General features: G+C 38.5%; 1 long non-coding RNA gene across 3 annotated transcripts in view; it reads left to right on the top strand.

The window, feature by feature from the left end:
* The window catches only part of LOC135328202 (uncharacterized), a 55,997-nt gene that overhangs the window by 14,838 nt on the left and 22,721 nt on the right, over positions 1 to 18,438 (top strand). The window contains exon 4 of one of the 3 annotated variants that reach the window (XR_010388968.1): positions 10,508 to 12,774. The exons of the other annotated variants lie outside the window; for them this stretch is intronic. This is a non-coding gene — a long non-coding RNA (uncharacterized LOC135328202). The remainder of the gene's footprint in view (positions 1 to 10,507; positions 12,775 to 18,438) is intronic. 3 annotated transcript variants of the gene reach the window in all.

Here is an 18,438-nt window from a genome sequence, read left to right as displayed (position 1 = left end):
CTCTAGCACACAGAAGAGTCCAGGGCCCAACAGTTTCCATTTTTCCATGATCTGCTATGAGCCTTCTTGTTCCATAGAACATGCAATAGTGTAATGCAGAGTGATGCACTGGGTAGGCCTGGGGCAATGCTGCATAACTGAAGCAGGCTGATCGGGAAACCAAGGTGTTGGGACATACCAGAAAGTGCACCTACCTTGAATGTAGATATAGCTGCAAGGAGTTGTATCCATGAAATGGACACATTTCACTCTGCTAAGATGGAACTGCTCTTTTTTCTCTTTCAAGTCAGTATCTCTTTTTACATAAAAGCAATCAGGATTGGGCTTTTTATAATTCACTTAAAATAGCAAAAATCCAACCTAATATGAATTTTCCAATGATAATGACTTCACAGTATTAATGAATAAGTACCTCTATACCATTTTGGAGAACTGCCATTATTAGGAAGTCTGATTTTTTCAGACAAAAGACCGTATACTAGAAAAGGAAAGGTCAAAGGCAATTATTTTGTCTAAACGATCATGACTATTTCTTTTGACGAGCACTATAACAATTTCTTGCATGGGCCCTTAAATTGACTGAAAACCTAGCTTGAATAGTCTTCTCATTGTATGTTTTTAGTGTAATTTTCTGTCCTGAATTTTTTAGACCAGTATTGGAAGGAAAAAATAATGCCATCTTGTTTCTCCCTGAAATGTACTAGGCAGTATTTCATGGCAGTATTTCATTTCAGTTCTTCGATTATAGTCTAGAGATTGTATTGTAAGCATTTATTTACTTCGAGAGGGAGGGACTTTGTTAGGCCCCTCTAACAAAGAAATTGCTGCTTAGTCCTATGATGTGACATAATTAGCAAGTGTTCCTGATGGAAGATACTGAGACAGTATCCCAGACTGTCTGTACTAGAAAACTTACTAGCAGCCATACATTTAGGGATTTCATTAATCATATATATTTAAAACCCAGAATTAAAGAAGCAGCAATCCCTTCCAAAATCTTACCTAACATTTCTCTGCTACTCATGTTGTCCACTTCTCTTGTTTCAAAAATTGCATAGTAGTAAGCTTTGTGAGTCTGAGCCTTTTTAGGCTTATTCTCCTCACATAAATTTACTGAAATACAGTGAGTGTTTCCCTGTTTAACCTGGGGAAAAGGAAAAGATCAATCTACCTCCTACCCCCAAGCATTTGGACTGTCTTCATCTGTTTCACATTGCCTTCACTATGACCTATGGATTTGTACCTGTGCCTCTAATTAGAAAAGCAAGTCTGTTCTTGGTCAGGTCTTTGCCTGTTCCGTGCATCCCTAAGCTTGTGAAGCCCTGGCCTTGTTTCCCGGCAATGCATGGTAGTATGGAGTCATTTCTCATGATTGCATTACTATCTGAACTTCAGTTAAGAATTGAGGAACTCTTCATTTTGCACTTACAAAGCTCAAAACTCTTATATGCAGACGTGGGTAAGGATTATTTATCCTTATTTTATGGGTGGAGCAGCTGATTTTCAGACAATGTTTGTTCTGAGTTGTTTTGCACTTTGTGAATGGAACTGATGAAGGCTGAAGAGCTTTCACAGTGCTTTCAAGGTAGTATTTAAGAAGTTGGGAACTGTAGGCGCTTCTGGATGGAAAAGCTAACTTGAACCTCAGTGCATTTATGCAGCATCGCCCCAGGCCTACCCAGTGCATCACTCTGCATTACACTATTGCATGTTCTATGGAACAAGAAGGCTCATAGCAGATCTTGGAAAAATGGAAATTGTTGGGCCCTTGACTCTTCTGTGTGCTAGAGCAAGTGGTAGCAGTGACAAACGGTTATGTTGCAAAGCAAATCTCAGCAGAAAATCCTTTAATAGTAGTAGTATTTTTAGTCAAACAATCTGAGAGTAATATTTTTAGTCAAACAATCTGAGATAATGCAGAATGATTATAACACTCTGTCAGCCACTGTTTCCCCAGTTTCCCCACTTCCCTAGTCAGCAATTTGTATAAAAATTCTTTGCTGCAAGAAGGCATGGGGAAAAGATGATGTGGACTGACCTGTGTATTAGACAAAATCTAGAGCAGTAGCTTGCAATGATGCGTCACGTGACAGCTCCTTGGAGTATGGTAAAGGTTTTGGTTGACATTTCTTGATAAGAGGGGGAAAGAGACAGAACAGATTCTGCTGTAGGAACAGTTGAAAAGGACCAAACTATTTTGTCATTTGCTCTCTCTCATCTTTTCACCAACTGAATTCCCTGTGAAAAGAGCTAGGTGGAATACAAGGGAATGCAACTGAAAGTAAAAATGAAGCCATCAGCCAGCAAGTAAATTTCAGTCTTTTTTTCTGCCTAGAAGTCTGGGTAGTCTACAGGTTTTAAGTAAATTGAGTTCCATCTCAGTGACAGATTTTCTCAGACTATTAAACCCTAACCAAATGTACTTAATAATGAAAGTAATAATAACAATAACAACAATAAATGGAAACTCATTCACACATACTCCTGTCAAATTAAAGTGAGCCAAAGCTTTACAGGACAGAACAAAACCCAAGAAAGAATAAAAAGCAGATGGGAGTGTAGTTAATGGAGAGGAATAATTTTTCTGATATGGGGAGGCAGCCTTGATAAAATTTTGATCATACATATCTGTACTTTGAGTAGAAACCAAAATTAGGGTGTGAGCCTTGAGGCAATGTGTTTATACAAAAACACATTTTCCTTAGGTAATTCTGAAGGGCTGGATATGCTAACCATTGACAATCCTTTGCAGTTGCTTCTGTGCTTGTAATTTTACTGCCTGTAAGAAATGTTTGTAATATGTTATTTGATAGTTTTGATTTACTTTAAGGAAAGACTACATCATGCCATAGGCTTCTGACTAGGTCTGAATTCACATGCGTAGGGAAGGAATGACTTTCTGGGACAAGATTACTCTCTATTTCTTTCCTGCACATGCAAGTCTGGCTGGTTCCAGTAAATATCATGAAGCTGAAAAACAGTGTTTGTTGCCTAATTTCATGCTTACTGTGTTTTTACACAGCTCTTGCTTTCAGAGACATGTGAACATGAGAATATTTGAGATTCCCATCTTCTGTTTTTCCCTTAAAAGGCCTGAGATTTCCTGGTTGTAGAGAAAGATTTGGAAAGATGCATTCTAAAGCCCTTATGGATCCACAATTTACCATTCAATCAATCTCATGATTTTGGTATACTTCAAGTTAGCAAAACTATTTTCCCACCCATTTCTTTGCTTCCTTTTTTTTTTTTTTTTTCACTTGTAAGGCAGTAGAGTAGAAAGGAGGAAAGGAGGAAGGCACAGACTGAAATTTTATTTTACTTCTGTGTGAGCTGTGAAAGGGGAAGGGCTGGTTACTTAGAACTCCTTCCTCCTCATTACCCTGACACACATAAGGGCTAGGTTCAGTTTGACTCATAAGGCAGAACTAATCATAGTAGCAATTTACTGGAAAATGTAATGAAATGAGATTGTTAAAGTTGACAGTACCTGCTTTTTAGAATTAATTAAAAATGTACTTTAATTCATGCAACTAGAATCTCTCCCTTCCTCAAAAATACAAAAATTAATAGGAAGCAGCTTCCTGTCAGCCAGAGTAAAAGATACTTTCTGTCATCAGTCCTCAGTTTCAGGCACCAGTACAATCCAAATTCTACTTTTATTTGGCCCACTTTACATGGTCTCTTTCTTGCTTGAGTTAATCTAATGGCTGGGTTACATTTTTGTTTTTAAATTTGAGAGCAAAATGACAAAAGAGAAACCCAAGAGGTAATTGAGCAAAACATGACACGGAGGTAAAATCTTGTTTTCCAAAATGCAGAGCCAAATGTGAAGTCAGTAGAGTAACTTTAGATTTACACTGCTGGAACTGAAAGCAGGATTTGGTCCTTCAAATCATGGATTACTAGATTTGGAACAGAACTTCTGTAGTTCCGTTTCAGCTTGGCCCTCTCAAAATATGAATTCTGGATAAAGTCCCAACAAGACGAGAATTATTTCAAAGAATAATCTTTCTGTTTGCATAGCATAGGCTTTCACTTTGTTATAAATACATCTTTTAAATTAAATTTCCTTTGAAAAACAATGATTTAAGGAACAAAGTGGTCTGTTAGACTCTGGGTATTTTTGATGAAATCTAGAACTTGGGTTGGGGGCTATTTGAAGTCCAAACCACTGCTTAGTTTTGCTATGACCACAAGAATAGGATACTCAGTCACAAGCAGAGAATAAGCTGGCCTCCTGGTTTCCTTTGCTTCTCCTGGAGCAAGACAAAAAATTCACGGGCAGCAATGGTACGGTTTCTTTTCTGTCTTCAGTCAAAGAGGACATGGTTTTCAAAACACTTCATCTGTGGACCACACACAAAGCCTGAGGTTAACGCTATTATTGCTCCTTTGTCAGGACTTTTTGTCTGCTCTGCCAAACCAATTGCTTGTTTCGTTATTAAATAGGATTCTTTTCCAGTAGCTGTCTCCCTTGGCCTCAAAATAAACCCCTTCCCTTGAAGAGGAAGATCAGCGATGTGCTGTGGTCTCCTTGGTAAAATGGCAGAGTAAACATTTCACAATAGAGTGTTCCTGTCCTCCCTCAGCCCCTTACAGAAAAGACAAAACAAACAAAAAATAAGCTTATTTTTCCTCTCACTTTGGGACTGAAGCGTGACTATATGGTACTTAGGTCAAACTCTGATTTCTGTAGTTTCTTTAACTCATTTCAAAAACAACCAACCCTTCAAAACTTAAAACTCATCTTAAAATAAGATTATTCTACAAAATATCAATTTCTTCTTAAATGAAGACATATCTATGAGTTATAAGAAACTCTTGCTAGAAAAGTCTGTCTGCTCTCTGATGTCTTCCAAGGTATAAGCATCCATATGAGGACTGTTATCTAAAAGAAAAATTTCTGCCTATGTGTTTGGAATGGTGATCGCTTAATGTATCATCATCGGTCACTATCAGCATTTCAGAGACTTCAGAAGGTTCCCTAAAATACTTACCAGACTATCTTTATCTTTCCTTGTCCAGTTTCAGTTCACTGCTCTTATATTCATATTGACTCTCCTCTTTTTCCTAGGGCCATGAAAAGAATTTCTGGATCCAGGGGTCCAGATTTCTCTTTTTATTCTCTGTGTGATAAATTTCCTTCTAGTACAGTCTTTTTTTGCCCTTCACTTTTTCTTCCTTTTTTTCCTCACCAGCTTTGTTTTCTTCCTTGCATGTTAACTACTTACTTGTTCATCTGCCCTATTAGATATTTTATTTAATCTTCACTCTCTACTGTTTACCCACTTCATCAGCGGGTGCCTAACTTTCAGCCTCTGCATTATATCTTGGCTGTGCCTCGTCATCCACTTAGAGAATTCTGTTTGCTGTTACACAGAGTGCAGAGCACCGATGCTTTGTCCGGATGCCAGAGGGGGCTGGCTTTTCTGAAACACACCCAATACTGCTGGGACTGAGGGGAGAATCTTATTGCAGAACAGTGTGGTATAACACTAGAGTCGCCTTATCTTTCTCTATTCTCTAATCCTTCTGCCCAGAAAGACTGTGCTCATAAATGATAGATCTAATCAGATCAAGATCCGATTTCTTCCTGGAATGAATGGCAAGCGAAAGTTAAATCTTCCCATTTAGACTCACTTAGGAATGTGGGAAATGTTTTAATTTCCACCATCTAGGATTTGTACTATACAAAAAAAAGATCTCTTCCTATTTTTCAAACAGTATTCAATGGTATCTTTCAATGGGTGTTCATGCACCAGTATAGGCTGGCGCCAACCAGATGAAGAGCAGCTTTGCGGAGAAGGGCCTGGAGGTCTTGGTGGACAAGAAGTTGAATATGGGCCAGCAATGCACCCTCATGACAAAGAAGGCCAATGGTATCCTGGGCTGCATTAGGTAGAGTGCTGCTAGCTTGTCAAGGGAGGTGATCCTTCCCCTCTACTCAGCAGTGTGGTGAGAGCATGTCTGGAGTGCTGTGTCCAGTTCTGGGCTCCCCAGTACAAGAAAGACTTTTACCTACTGGAGCAAGTCCAATGAAGGCCCACAAAAATGATTAAGGTACTGGAGCATCTGCCATACAAAAGCAGAGTGAGAGAATTGGGACTGTTTAACCTGGAAAAGAGAAGGCTCCCGAGGGGTCTTATGAATGTTTATAAATGTCTCATGGGAGGGTGTAAAAAAGACAGAGCTGGACTCTTCTCAGTGGTACCTAGTGACAGGATGAGCGGCAAACAGAAACACAGGAAATTCTGTCTGAATATAAGAAAGCACTTCTTTACGTTGAACACTGGAAGAGGCTGCCTGGAGAGGCTGTGGAGTCTCCATCCTTGGAGATATTCAAAACTCGACTTGACATGGTCCTGAGTAGCCTGCTGTAGCTGACCTTCCTTGAGCTGGGTAGGTTGGACAAGATGATCTCCAGAGGTCCTGTCCGGGCTCAAATATTCCATGATACTATCTGGAAGCATGGTGTATTCCAAAGATAGGCTGTTTTTGTGGGGTTCATTGCCCCAAGAAAGGATGACCAACATATCAAATTCAGTTGGAAACATTCTAATCAAACCCAAATTAAGTTGGTTTCATTACTTATGTATGGTTAATTAGACTGGGCTTTGAAGTATGCTGTATACCAGCAGGAGGGGAAGCAAGGACAACAGTGAACTGAATCTGCTGGCTCTGCAGCCATGTGAAGGTCCACCTGCACTGGTCTAAGCCAACCATTAGTCCTCTACAGCTTCTTATGTGATCTGTGTTCCTAGCAGAATGGGAGTGTTTCTGATCCCACTGATGTTAAGGGCAGAGAAAGAGACTCGGGCCTCCTCTTCACAGAATGGAGATGGGCAATTTAGTACTCTTCTATCTCTTCCTTTGCATCAGGGTGAAGATGACTTCTTAGGCTAACCCATGAGGAAATGGCAGAAGAATTTCACATCTTTAATTCTCTGAAATATGTGGATGTACAAAGGGCCTGTAGAGACAGAGAGATGTTTCTTGGAGCACCTTAAAGTGGTTCAGAAGAGGTTTCTTGGTCTCTTGCCTCAAACAAGGTGGAACACTTCCAGCGCCTCCAATTGGGATCAGGGTAAATTGTGAGGTAGAGAGATTCCTTGTAAGCTTCTCCAAGAACCTGGAATGGACAGATACTCCAAAGCCATAGAAATTCTCATAGATACTCATCTCTCAAACAGGGTATTCAGAGGTCTTAGGAGCCCAAGCTGGCATAATAGTGGAAATTCAGGCTCTTCAGCCTTGTCCTCTGGTTGCTTGCACAGGCGATTTTCAAGGGTAAGGAGCAAACACTTCAGGTACCTCTCAGATGAGGACAGAGGCCTTAGTCTTGCATTCTCAGGCTCTCTTCTCCATCAGAATAGAGTAGAATTACAGAATAATGTAGGTTTGAAGGGAGCTCTGGAGGTCAGCTAGTTCAACCCACCACTCAAAGCATGGCCAACTTCAGGTTTATCTCAAAGCAGGAGGGCCCTTCCAGGGTACAAGTTATCGCGCCGGTGAAAGGGTGTTTCCAGGGCTCCCATCCCAGCATAGCAAGGGTTTTAGGGTTATTTCAGCTTCTTTCTTCCCTATAATAGACAAATTTAGGATTTCTTCAGGAAACAGTGGATATTTTGGGATCAGTTTCTAGTACACAGGAACGTACTGCCCCATTCCCTTCATGAAGTTCACCCTACTCAGTAGTGCAAACTTGGTATCTTAGAAGGTATTTTTTTATCTATCGGGTTCAGATGTCACACTGGTATGCCAAAGGCAAGCACTAAATATTTTTGCTTGATTATTATACGTTAAAATGTGACCTGCCAAAAGTATTTGAAAATCCCATGTGGTTCTCAGTAAGGGAAAGCTTTTTGATCCTGATTTGTATCACTGTCATCATTTGTGTGTATCAGATTAGCAGATCCAACATTGCAGGTTAGAAATTAAGTTTCTTAGAAAGAACACTTCTCTGATGAATATACATGCCATTTCAAGGATTCAGTTCTCTATTAAATAGTCTTAAATTCCTGCTAAAACCTGTCAGACTTTCTACAATGTTTTTATATCAGATATGCCATCATACAGGTTTGCACCCTGGGTTGCTGTTGTCTAAAAATACAATAATTATATCAAGAAGGTCTACTACAGATTGTAGGAAAAAGATTCAAAATTACTGAACCTACTGGCTTTCTCCAGAGCTACAATCTGGGATGTATAAACAAACCTGATTCCTCTAGCATCACTATGGCTAAGATTTCATGGATTTTTTCATTCCCTTAATGGATGTTTTACTTGATGCTGGTTTCCCTTTTGTAGGAGCTAGAATCTACTGTTTTTCTGCAAGAAACCTTCCTGGTGTGAATGTAGATTCTTAACAGATTTGCTTTTTATTATCCTCATGCTTCTAAATTTCAGTCATTGGATTGCCTCATAGATCTGTAGTTTTTAGGCCTGAAAATATGCTCTGAATGCTGCTTACATAAACATTTTATTGCCAAGAATGTTTCCTCTAAAGGAAGATAATTTTCTATAATTGGATAAATCCAAATAGTACAAGTATGAATTCAAATGGAGAAAAATATCACATTCCTCATCCTCTTCAATGGGCTTTTAAAGCAAGAACTTTGGAAACACAACTTCATATTTTGATGCCTCTTCTCTAAAACATTTTAATCTATCCTTTTCATGAAAAAAAGTTTTAAATGCCCTTATTTTGGATACAGAATTCAGAAATTTCACTGAGTCTCTTTGCATGATAAAGTGTGGCATTGCTAGTACACAGTATGTCCTTATTTCATTACTAATCTCCTCACATAATGGACCATGAGGCTCCCATGCTTTTTTAGTTTCAAAAGCCCTTCATGTTTCTTCCACAAGGCCAGCAAAACAATGTTAGACTCTGTCTAACAAACCTTGCTTAAATATGACTGGATAGAGCTAAACAAGGTATACCGTGGTTTCATATGCCCTATAGTTGCTGTGCCTAACATTCAATTCTGAATGAGACAAGGATTTGAAGAAGGTAGGCATAAATCCTGTGATGCGTGTAGAAGCTTCCAGGCCCACTGAACGTGCTGGGAATCCTGGACTCTCTGTAACTCACCATACTCACTCAGCACCTTTTACTGAAACACCGTGAAATTAACCAAAAAGACAAATTTCTGATGACATTGGGTAATAGTCAACATTTCAGAAATACACTATTTAATGTATACAGCATTCCAGGCGAGGTATATGTTTAAATAGAAAACCTTAATATAATGTATATATACTAAAACTGTTAGAGGCTGGCATTGGTACATTCTGCTTTGGTATGTGGCAGTGTTTATTTGTGACTATTTTAAAATCAATTGAATCAAAAGAATGAACAGACAAACATGTTTTTGTACTGTTAAAAGTTCCCAAGAGAATGGTCAAATCAGCCTACTACCACACTGAGAGAGCATGGGCATACCTCACATAGCATCCAGCAGAAGAGTGCCTAAAAGAATCAGTCTTTCTCTTCCCTGATGGAGTAAATGTTGCTGAGGGAAAGATGATTTACACAGTGGCATCCTCAAACTGCTTTTTTCCACTAGGGCAGAAAAAAGGTAACAAGCTCTCAAGAACAAAATAATTAATTGGACAATAAGACCTTTCCCCCACAAGAGAAAAGGCATGAAAAATTATACTGTGGAAGGTAGAGTAAGGCTACTGGCTGTGTTAAGACAGTGCTGAACCAAACACATGGGGAAGGAAAGTATAGTGACATCTGCACCAACATCTGCAGTGTTCTGAACATGTACGAACAAATAATGAATGTAAGAATATGCAATATGAAGTGTCTGTGTGAGGGAAGCTTACTTCTGTGACCAAAAGATTTAAAAAATGTAATATGTATAGATGTAGAACAGAAGAGTTGTATGGAGTAGTAGGAGTTTCTTCATTTAAGTCAGTATATATGCAGAGGAGCACCACAAGATCAAAACAAAAAAGGAAAAAGAACTTATATTTGTCATACCCAACTGGAAATCGTAGTATACTTCTAGTAAGAATCTGGTGGATGTTAAAACCTTCAGAATTCACTACTGAGCAATGCTAATCAATATGTTAAGGCTATGGCCCAAGGGCACCTGATCAGAAAATGGATCATCAATGAGTATCATAAATTCCTTCAAGACATATTAATTAAAATATGGAGAAATATTAGAGCCCTGAGTGCAAAGGTTAGAAATATACGTTCTGATAACAAAGTAATGGAAAACGATGTTTGCAAAATTAGAGAAAGGTGTGTGTAGTTGAATCTTGCAGCTGTATTTATCCAGTTACTACCTTTTCATTCAATATCTGGGTTTGCCAGACTACACAGCATTTAGAATTTGCAAGAAAGCACAGCAAAGACTTAAATTAATTATGTAATGATGTAGAAACTCCAGAGATCAAACGCTCAATAAACAATGCAGGCTCTGGGTCAACTTAAAAGTTGAGAAGGTAACATGTTGAGGATGTTGGCTTTGTCTGTTTTTTTTTTTTTTAGCATCAACAGGACTATATGACTGCCATGCAAAATGAGCATGAGGCATTGCTGGAGGTGAAACATAAGAGAACAACCTTGACAAACTTTGGAACAAAGTAAAAGTTATTATGTTCAAAACTGCCAACACACACATTCCATTAAGTCACATTGGACCATGCCATGGTTAAATGAGAACGTGCTGGTGCTGGCAGAAAACAGCAAAGAAACAAAAGGAGAGTGGTTTGGAAACTGAAGAACATAGAGGAGTTTCAAAGAACAGAGAACACAGACCCAAAGACAGACTAGACAAGAGAACAGAAAATACATTAAGGGAAAGGGCATAGATCTTCAGAGTCCTAAAGCAAGTAATTACACAAAAGCTACAGTGGTCTGATTTCTTATGAAACAGTCTGCCCATAACTGAACATTTTCAAAATACTTCAGGAGCATTTTGGAGATTTCTATTGGAGATTTGGAGATACTGCAGAGATGTTGTTTTGACTGTCTCCACAGAAGTAGTCGTAATATAGGAGGTCAGAAAAGAAAGTATGGATCTGAAGGCCGGACACACATTTCTTGAAGGAGGAAGGAAGTATGGGGGTTGCAACCCTGCTGGTAGCATTGCCTGATGCGGAATGCACACTGCTGGTTACATGACCTGCTTGTGGCTGCTCAGTGCCCATCAAGAGCACAGCTGGATCCAGCCTTGTGAGCCAGCAACTTGACAGGAGAAGTGCTATATTCTGTCCTGAAAAGGAAGCCTGGGAAAGCACCAGGCATAGAGAACACACCCGGAAGATTGTTGTTAAAAGCTATTGGCCGACAAAATACTGATCTCTTCTGGTCCTCTATAGATAGCTGTGTAGGTTTATGGAAATTGGCTAACTAGCTGGATGAAAGGAATTGCTCTCTGTGAGAAGACAGAACAGAAGAGCAGAAGAGTTGAATAACTCTATGATTTCCCTGATACTGCATGTAAATAATTTCTATTCAGGAGAGCGAACTGCATGCAGGATGTAGTGAGGTGAACAGTGGAACCCAGACTGTCATCACTACAGATGATCAAGTGCAGGCTGTGAAATCACAAATGTTCACTGTGTCATTGAAAAGTGCAGGAAGTTCTTTTGGTGGGAAGTTTTGCTAACAGCTCTGAAGTAATCTGTGTTCAGTGTTGTCTGTGGAGAACACTGGCAGACACAATTTCAAAGCATGTATCTCACTGAACTCATTGCAAGCCTTCACTATCAGCAGCTGGCTGTAGTTTGTACAACAGCTGGTAATAGTGAGGGGGTAAGTTATGAAATTAAGATTTATGCTTCCTCCAGGCCTTTCCAACATACACTCAGAGTTTAATTTGGAAGAAGACATGGAAGAATTTGACAAAGTTGAGGAACCAAGCACTTTGTGACTCTTCTTTCTTAACCTAAGTTATACCAATGGCATAGTATTCTTTTGGTCAGTCACTGGTACAGTGCAACAAATATTGGAGTCAATAAAAACATATCAAGGAAACATCACTGAATGTGGCAAAAACAAAGTTAAAATGAATTATTCTAAATGAAAATAGAAGGTGAGTAACGAATCGCTATTAATAGCAGATTCAGCTAGTCTGGAATCACATATAACCAGCCAAAGAGGACATTCCAAAGAAACTGGGAAAAACTCAGAACAGCGTGTTCAACTAGTTTCTGTTACAAAAATTAGAATTAAAAAAAATGGCAACTCAAATCTGACCAAAAAGTTCGCTTTTCCCACAGGACCTTGTGAGTGTGAATTGTGAGAAGTTAATGTCACTGACAAGAAGAAAATTGAATAATCTGAAATGTGGTGCTGGCAAATATCATTCTGTGACTTCTGGATAGAAAAGCAGAAGAATGCTGCTGTTAGCAACACTACTAGAAAAAGGCAGACTGTTTCCAGAAGTGAGCAGGTACAGACATATAATTCGATTATATCAAACACAGCAATTGAAATAACTATGAAAAGCTTATCATACCAAGATGCGAGAAGACAACTAGTAGAGAAGTGAAAGCAATCCATTTCATAAAGGTTAGTATTGAAAATCTTCGTGCAGCTCACATAGCAATATACTGGAGAAAGTGCAAAAAGAAAGTCTGAGTGATACAAAAGGAAAAATAATCCCTTATGAAAAATATATTTGAAATGCAGGACTGTATTTCCAGGTACTGTAAATAAACATATATTATCACAATATTGTATCAGCAGACTCATCTCAGGTTGGCATGGGAGCAAGTATCATTCCATAAAGAGAAGTGCACAGGAATAAGGTCAGTCAAATTTACACTGTGTGTTAAATTGATGTTCGTATTTTTAGAAAGATTTTTTTTAATCTTCTTTCCTTCAGAAGGCAGTTAACCTAATAAAGTTTGCCTTACAATATGTTAGCTACCCTGTATAATTAAACTACGTATATGGGTGGTCTTTTAGGATCTGAGGGACCACCTTATTGATATTTTGTGTAATAGTTATGTTAGTATCTGGTAACTACTGGCTATCTCAATGGTATATATTTGTGCAAGTGAACTGAGTATATGCAAGTGTGTATGTTCTTAGTGGCTGAAAGCTCTTGGCAGCCATGAAGTAAAGAGAAACATACTGGCTCTAAAAATTGATGAGGCTAGCATTTTTGAGTTTCTCACTTAGGAATCTTTTCCAAAGAATTCAATGGAACACAGTGGAATGCTGCTTAAAATCCAGTGTTGCAATAAGACTCTATCTAGTCCAGGAAAACAGGTTATGCTTTTAGACATATTTGCAAACATTTTATTAATTAACTCATTTTTAAATATTGTTGAGCATCCAGCATGAACAATGAAAGGAAAAATTTTAAAATATTAGGCCTATGAATAGCTAGCATTTTCTAAAGCACTGTCTGTAAAGCGAACTGAGTTTTACCTAAAAACACATTAGAAAAGGTGCTGATACATTTTTAAATATTTTTCTTTCTGTCTCTAGATAAATCCTTCATAGCTGGCATTGTGTCATCACTACCGAATTATAATTCTTTTGATGACAGTGTACTTGATACTGCACAAATCCCAAAACGTAGACAGTTCTTTATCCCATAGAGTTTTTCATCTAAAAAAAAAAAAAAAAAGATAAGGTGAGGCAAAATGAAGGATTAATTCAGAAAATTGCAAGTTTGTTTGTGCTTCTCCACCTCCCTTTCATTCAGCTCATGTGAAATTAGCTTAATGCTGTTCTGCAGTTCTCTCAACTCCAGTCTCCTACTGATGCTACCACAGTGGGGAGTGGATCCTCCCATACTGGCAGGAGATTAACCTCAAAGAGCTTCCAGTTTAAACCTTGTAAAACTGGCTTTGTCACTATGAAAAACTGCGTTTACTGGAAGGCAAAAACCTAAATTAAATAAAAACTCGTGCTTGTGATTAACAAATTTTGATACTACTTTTGCAGTGCAGAAATATAATCAGTATATCAACCACATCTGGAAGGTGCTTCAGTTTATTCAGGAGGAGACACTGGAATGTGAATGTGGGCTAGGTTGGGCCATAATAAACTTTAAGAATGTAAATCAAGCACATTGCAAGTCTGTTATCACATATTTTTTTCCAGAAACAGGATGAGAACATTTAACAAATAAAAGCCAAACAAATCCTTTGGGTCTATTAATGCTGTTACGCCAGTGTTGAATTTGACTCAAAGATCAAAGTACATCATTTACAGTAAATGATCCTTCATTTATGTATTTAGACGCTGATCGGTATTTCACTTTTGATGAGGTCCTGATCAACAGTTTCTTGCTTTCTTTAATTCTCTCCCTTCTGCACTGCATATCACTAGAAGAAATTCTCCTTTAAAATTTCTGATGTTTTCTCTGGTTGTAACAAAGGCTGGGAGTGGAGGAGTGGTGAACTGATTACATGGTTGCTGATCCTGGGGCACTGTCTAGAAATTGAGACTCTTAGGTAGAATCTCATACGGTCTTATGGTACTTCCAGAGATAGTTGCTATTTTTCACCAGTTTGTCTCCATGATTCCTTAAGCAGGCCACTTCTCTCTGGCCCTTTTAGCAGCCAGATACGCTTTCAGCTCATATAAAATTAAAGTTCTTTCTTTTCCAGAACACAGATTGTAACTTCCCTCCCAGAACTAATCTCTGAAGTTTTTAGGTAGATGGGAATGGACCATTTAAGTATCTTTGACAATTATATCATAATTAGATCATTATACCCTGTTTGCTGTTCTCAGTGAGCCAAGGAGTTAGGAAACTACAGTCACCTATAGATCTGTGAGACAGAGATACCTCACCGATCCCTCTCTTCACAAATCATCTCAGGTCTCTTGTGCGGTCCTCATCAAGCTTGGACATTCCCTTCAATATTATCTCTATCCAACAGAGGTCGTAAGAATGATACTACTAGCCTTAGGGTCCCCCTACTGCCGCTTAAGTTTCTTATCCCAAGTCTAACTGTAGTGTGAGTGACAGCAATGACTAAAAATACGTAAATTCTCAAGAACATCTATTTTCCGATTTGTGGGCAGATATGTGAGGGAGGCCTAAATCACCAGGGTGTTGTACAGATTCAAGAAACCAGAGTTTCTCCTAAAACACAAGCAGGTAACACCCAGTCTTTTGAACCAAAAGGTTGTATACCCTCAAAATTCTACAGGCTCCAGAATCACAGGAATTATAGGTGTTCAAGTCTGATTCCTCGGGTTCAGTATTAAGCTTGACTTTCTGGCTGGGCTGAAATGGATAATGAGGTATGATACTACTTTACTGAAAATTTGGTGTGCTGATACTGTTTTCTGTATTTTTCCTTTTCCTCAGATGGTAAACTTTTTAGCAATAATTACAGCAGTAGACTGAGTATTACTCCTGTCTGTAAAGTGTTTAAGTATCGAAATATATACCTGAGACATTAGGAAGTAAAAGAGGGTGTAGTCTATTTTAAAAGGCAGCTATCCAGTTCCAGGTGGTTGGAGGGCAACATCAGAGCATTCATTCATAATGTGGGTGGTCTGGACCGGGAGCTGAACTCCATGGAAGGGAGTGGACTGCACAGTGGGAGAAAGAAGAAAAGTTGAATTTATTACTTTTTTGCTTTACTTTGTTTAGTAAATGTTATTCATGGAATACCACTAGAGGTAAAGTTGTTGGTAGAGCTGGCAATACTTAGTTTTAATTTTTTGAAGATACTTAGCAAGACCTTGAGAAAAACAGGAAGTCAATTTTCAAATTAGATGTGGCTCTGAAGTAAGTGCTCAAGTTATGCTAAAACAATTTGGAATTTTGGAAAATCTGGATTCAAGTCTTTTGGGCCCTGGCAGGCCCCTATCTCCTTTTAAAAGTCTTTATTTTATATCCCTAGAGGCCTCCCTGTGCTTCTCTTGTTTATAGACTGTGAGGGGTTTTTATGAAGGGGGGGAATGGGTGTCTTCCTCTGGTGATGGCATAACAGGACCCTCAACATGATAGGGGGGAGGGGGTGCTACAGTGATGCAGATTAACAAAAACAACTTTCTGGCCAATAATTATGGATTCCAATCCATTACTCATAGGCAAAATACTCTACAATCTTATTACTAGTTTTACAAGCAAATCTTTTTCAGCTACATTTTAATCTGCTTAGCCATTTATCTGTCAAAGAGAAGAAAAGCTTTATTTGTTTTAGTTTTTCCAAAAAGTTATACTTCTGTGCTCCATGGAACATTTAAGCCTGAGTTTGTGATGCACTCACTGAATGAAGATGGGGCAGGTGCATGACTTCTGTAGCATTGCTGGGAGACCCTGGACCAAAGTCTTTGTCAAGATCACTGAAAAAAGACTCATTAATATTAGTGCTAGCAATCCCATATATGACAGCACAGAGTTTGGCCCATCATACTTTCAAGGTCACTAGAGACAGCAAATGGAGAAAATGGAAACAAGTATTCTAAAACAGCTCTGCTGGAGCAAGCAAATAAGGAAGCAACTTTACCATCCATTTCCCATGTAATACACCCTTACAGTGTCAGCTATAATTGGTCTACAAGGTTTAGCCTACCTGAGGCAATTGAAGGTAGGAATTTTGTTTAGGAAGATATCAATGAATGTTTCCTAAAACTCTTGGCAAAACAGTATTTTTGACTGTTTTCTATTTAGCTGTTGTTATGAGCTATTCCAAAAATTGTAGTGGGGGGAACCAAAGAAGTTGTGGAGTCTCCATCCTTGGAGATAGTTAGAACCTAGGTGGACCCAGCGCTGAGCACCCTGCTCTGGGTGCCCCTGCTTTGAACAGGCAGGGGTTGGACTAGATGATCTCCAGAGCTGCCTTCCAGCCTCAACCATTCCATGATTCTGTGACTGTATCCTTCCCTGTTTTAAACATCATTTGGAGAACATTGTTTCCTGGGACTCTTGAGTGTTTTAGGATTGCCTCCATTCAGGAGTTTATTTCCTTTATATTTTGTTCTTTCTATAAGTATAGTGCTGTTTTTCACAACTATCTCAGATGGTCATTTTGCATTCCATCACAAAAACAATATTTTATAGACATCGTCGTTCTTCTCACTGGCATTTTTAAGCAAGACTGTTTAAACAGCAATACCAACAAGCTAATTCTGTAATTTTTTTAATAATATATTTTGATGCATCAGATGTATTCAGCAACTCTGTAGTTGGAATAGTAATTGCAAAAGGAACCCATAGTTGAGTGGCATAATGCATAATAGTACCATCAAGAGGAACTATTAGCTATTGGCTAATTTCCATTCTTGTTCACATCCCTATAAATCAGAAGTCAGTTACTCTAGATTCGAAGGGTATAAGTGAGAACTGAAACTGGCTTTAGGCATTCCTACAATGTAATGATACCAGGCATTGTACTGTGGGCAGCCAGGAGCTATCAAATATCCTGAAGGCATATCATCTGCATCTTTTTAAAGCCATTACAACCTTACAAACTCACAATGGTCCCCTAAAGGGAAAACTGTCATGCATTTTTCACATCATTATGCTAAATATATGAGGAAGAAGTATTGATAAAAAAGAGATGAAAATTAGAAGGCATTCGGTGGAGAGCAGAGAAAAGGCAATTGGGACTGAGTCAGCAATGAACTGAGAGAAAAACAAACATAAGAAATATGATAAAATATTAGCTATCACATATAGCACTGAAGATTGTTGTGTGGATGAAAGTAACTGGAACACTCTGAGGAGAGGAATCTATAGATTATCAGCCTCCTCCTGTGGCTTACTGCCTAGTGTATAATGTCCTGAATATATTATACGTTGTAGGCTATTTCATCACAAATGCACTTTAATGGTAATAGAGGTCAGGAGCAAAATTAATCCTGGAAAGAAGGTTTGGCATAAGTGGATGCAGAAGAGGGGAGAGGATTGTTTCTATTTTAGCTTAAGTTGAAGATTACTGTATGTTTCTGTATACAAAACTTACCATTAAATAGATACTGAAAGGCCACAGAAGCAGAGTATAGAAATTGTATTATTTCTTAGTTTATAAGGATACAGGTGACAGTTATTACAAAGCTCAATTTAAAAAAAGCTAGCTATATTAGGTAAATATGAAGGATGGGTTTTAAATTAACAGAAATGAAAAATAAGGATGCCAAAAATCTCACATCCTTATTGTGAGAACATTGCAATACCTAGCCACAAAAAATGGGACTTCTGCATGCAGTAGGAGCTTTATCCTAAGCTGCTTCATTTTGTTTTGCCAGTTCAACTGAGATTCTAATGTGCCTTTTTCACAATCTTGAAAAGTTGTACACAGAAGACTTAGCAGGAGGCTCTCTTACAACTGGAATTTCATGAAATACCAGAGAAATAAATGGGGCAAACAGTTTTGAGATCACTAGGGTCTCCAGCTGACTCACTGAAGAAACTGTAAACAAATACTATGGAAACTAGTAAGTCCCATTAAGCTGTATGCACATTTCTAACTTGCTTTGCATGCAAATGCAGC

Source organism: Dromaius novaehollandiae, chromosome 4, assembly GCF_036370855.1.
Source record: "Dromaius novaehollandiae isolate bDroNov1 chromosome 4, bDroNov1.hap1, whole genome shotgun sequence".
NCBI lineage: Eukaryota > Metazoa > Chordata > Aves > Casuariiformes > Dromaiidae > Dromaius > Dromaius novaehollandiae.
This window is presented reverse-complemented; position numbering and strand designations above follow the sequence as displayed.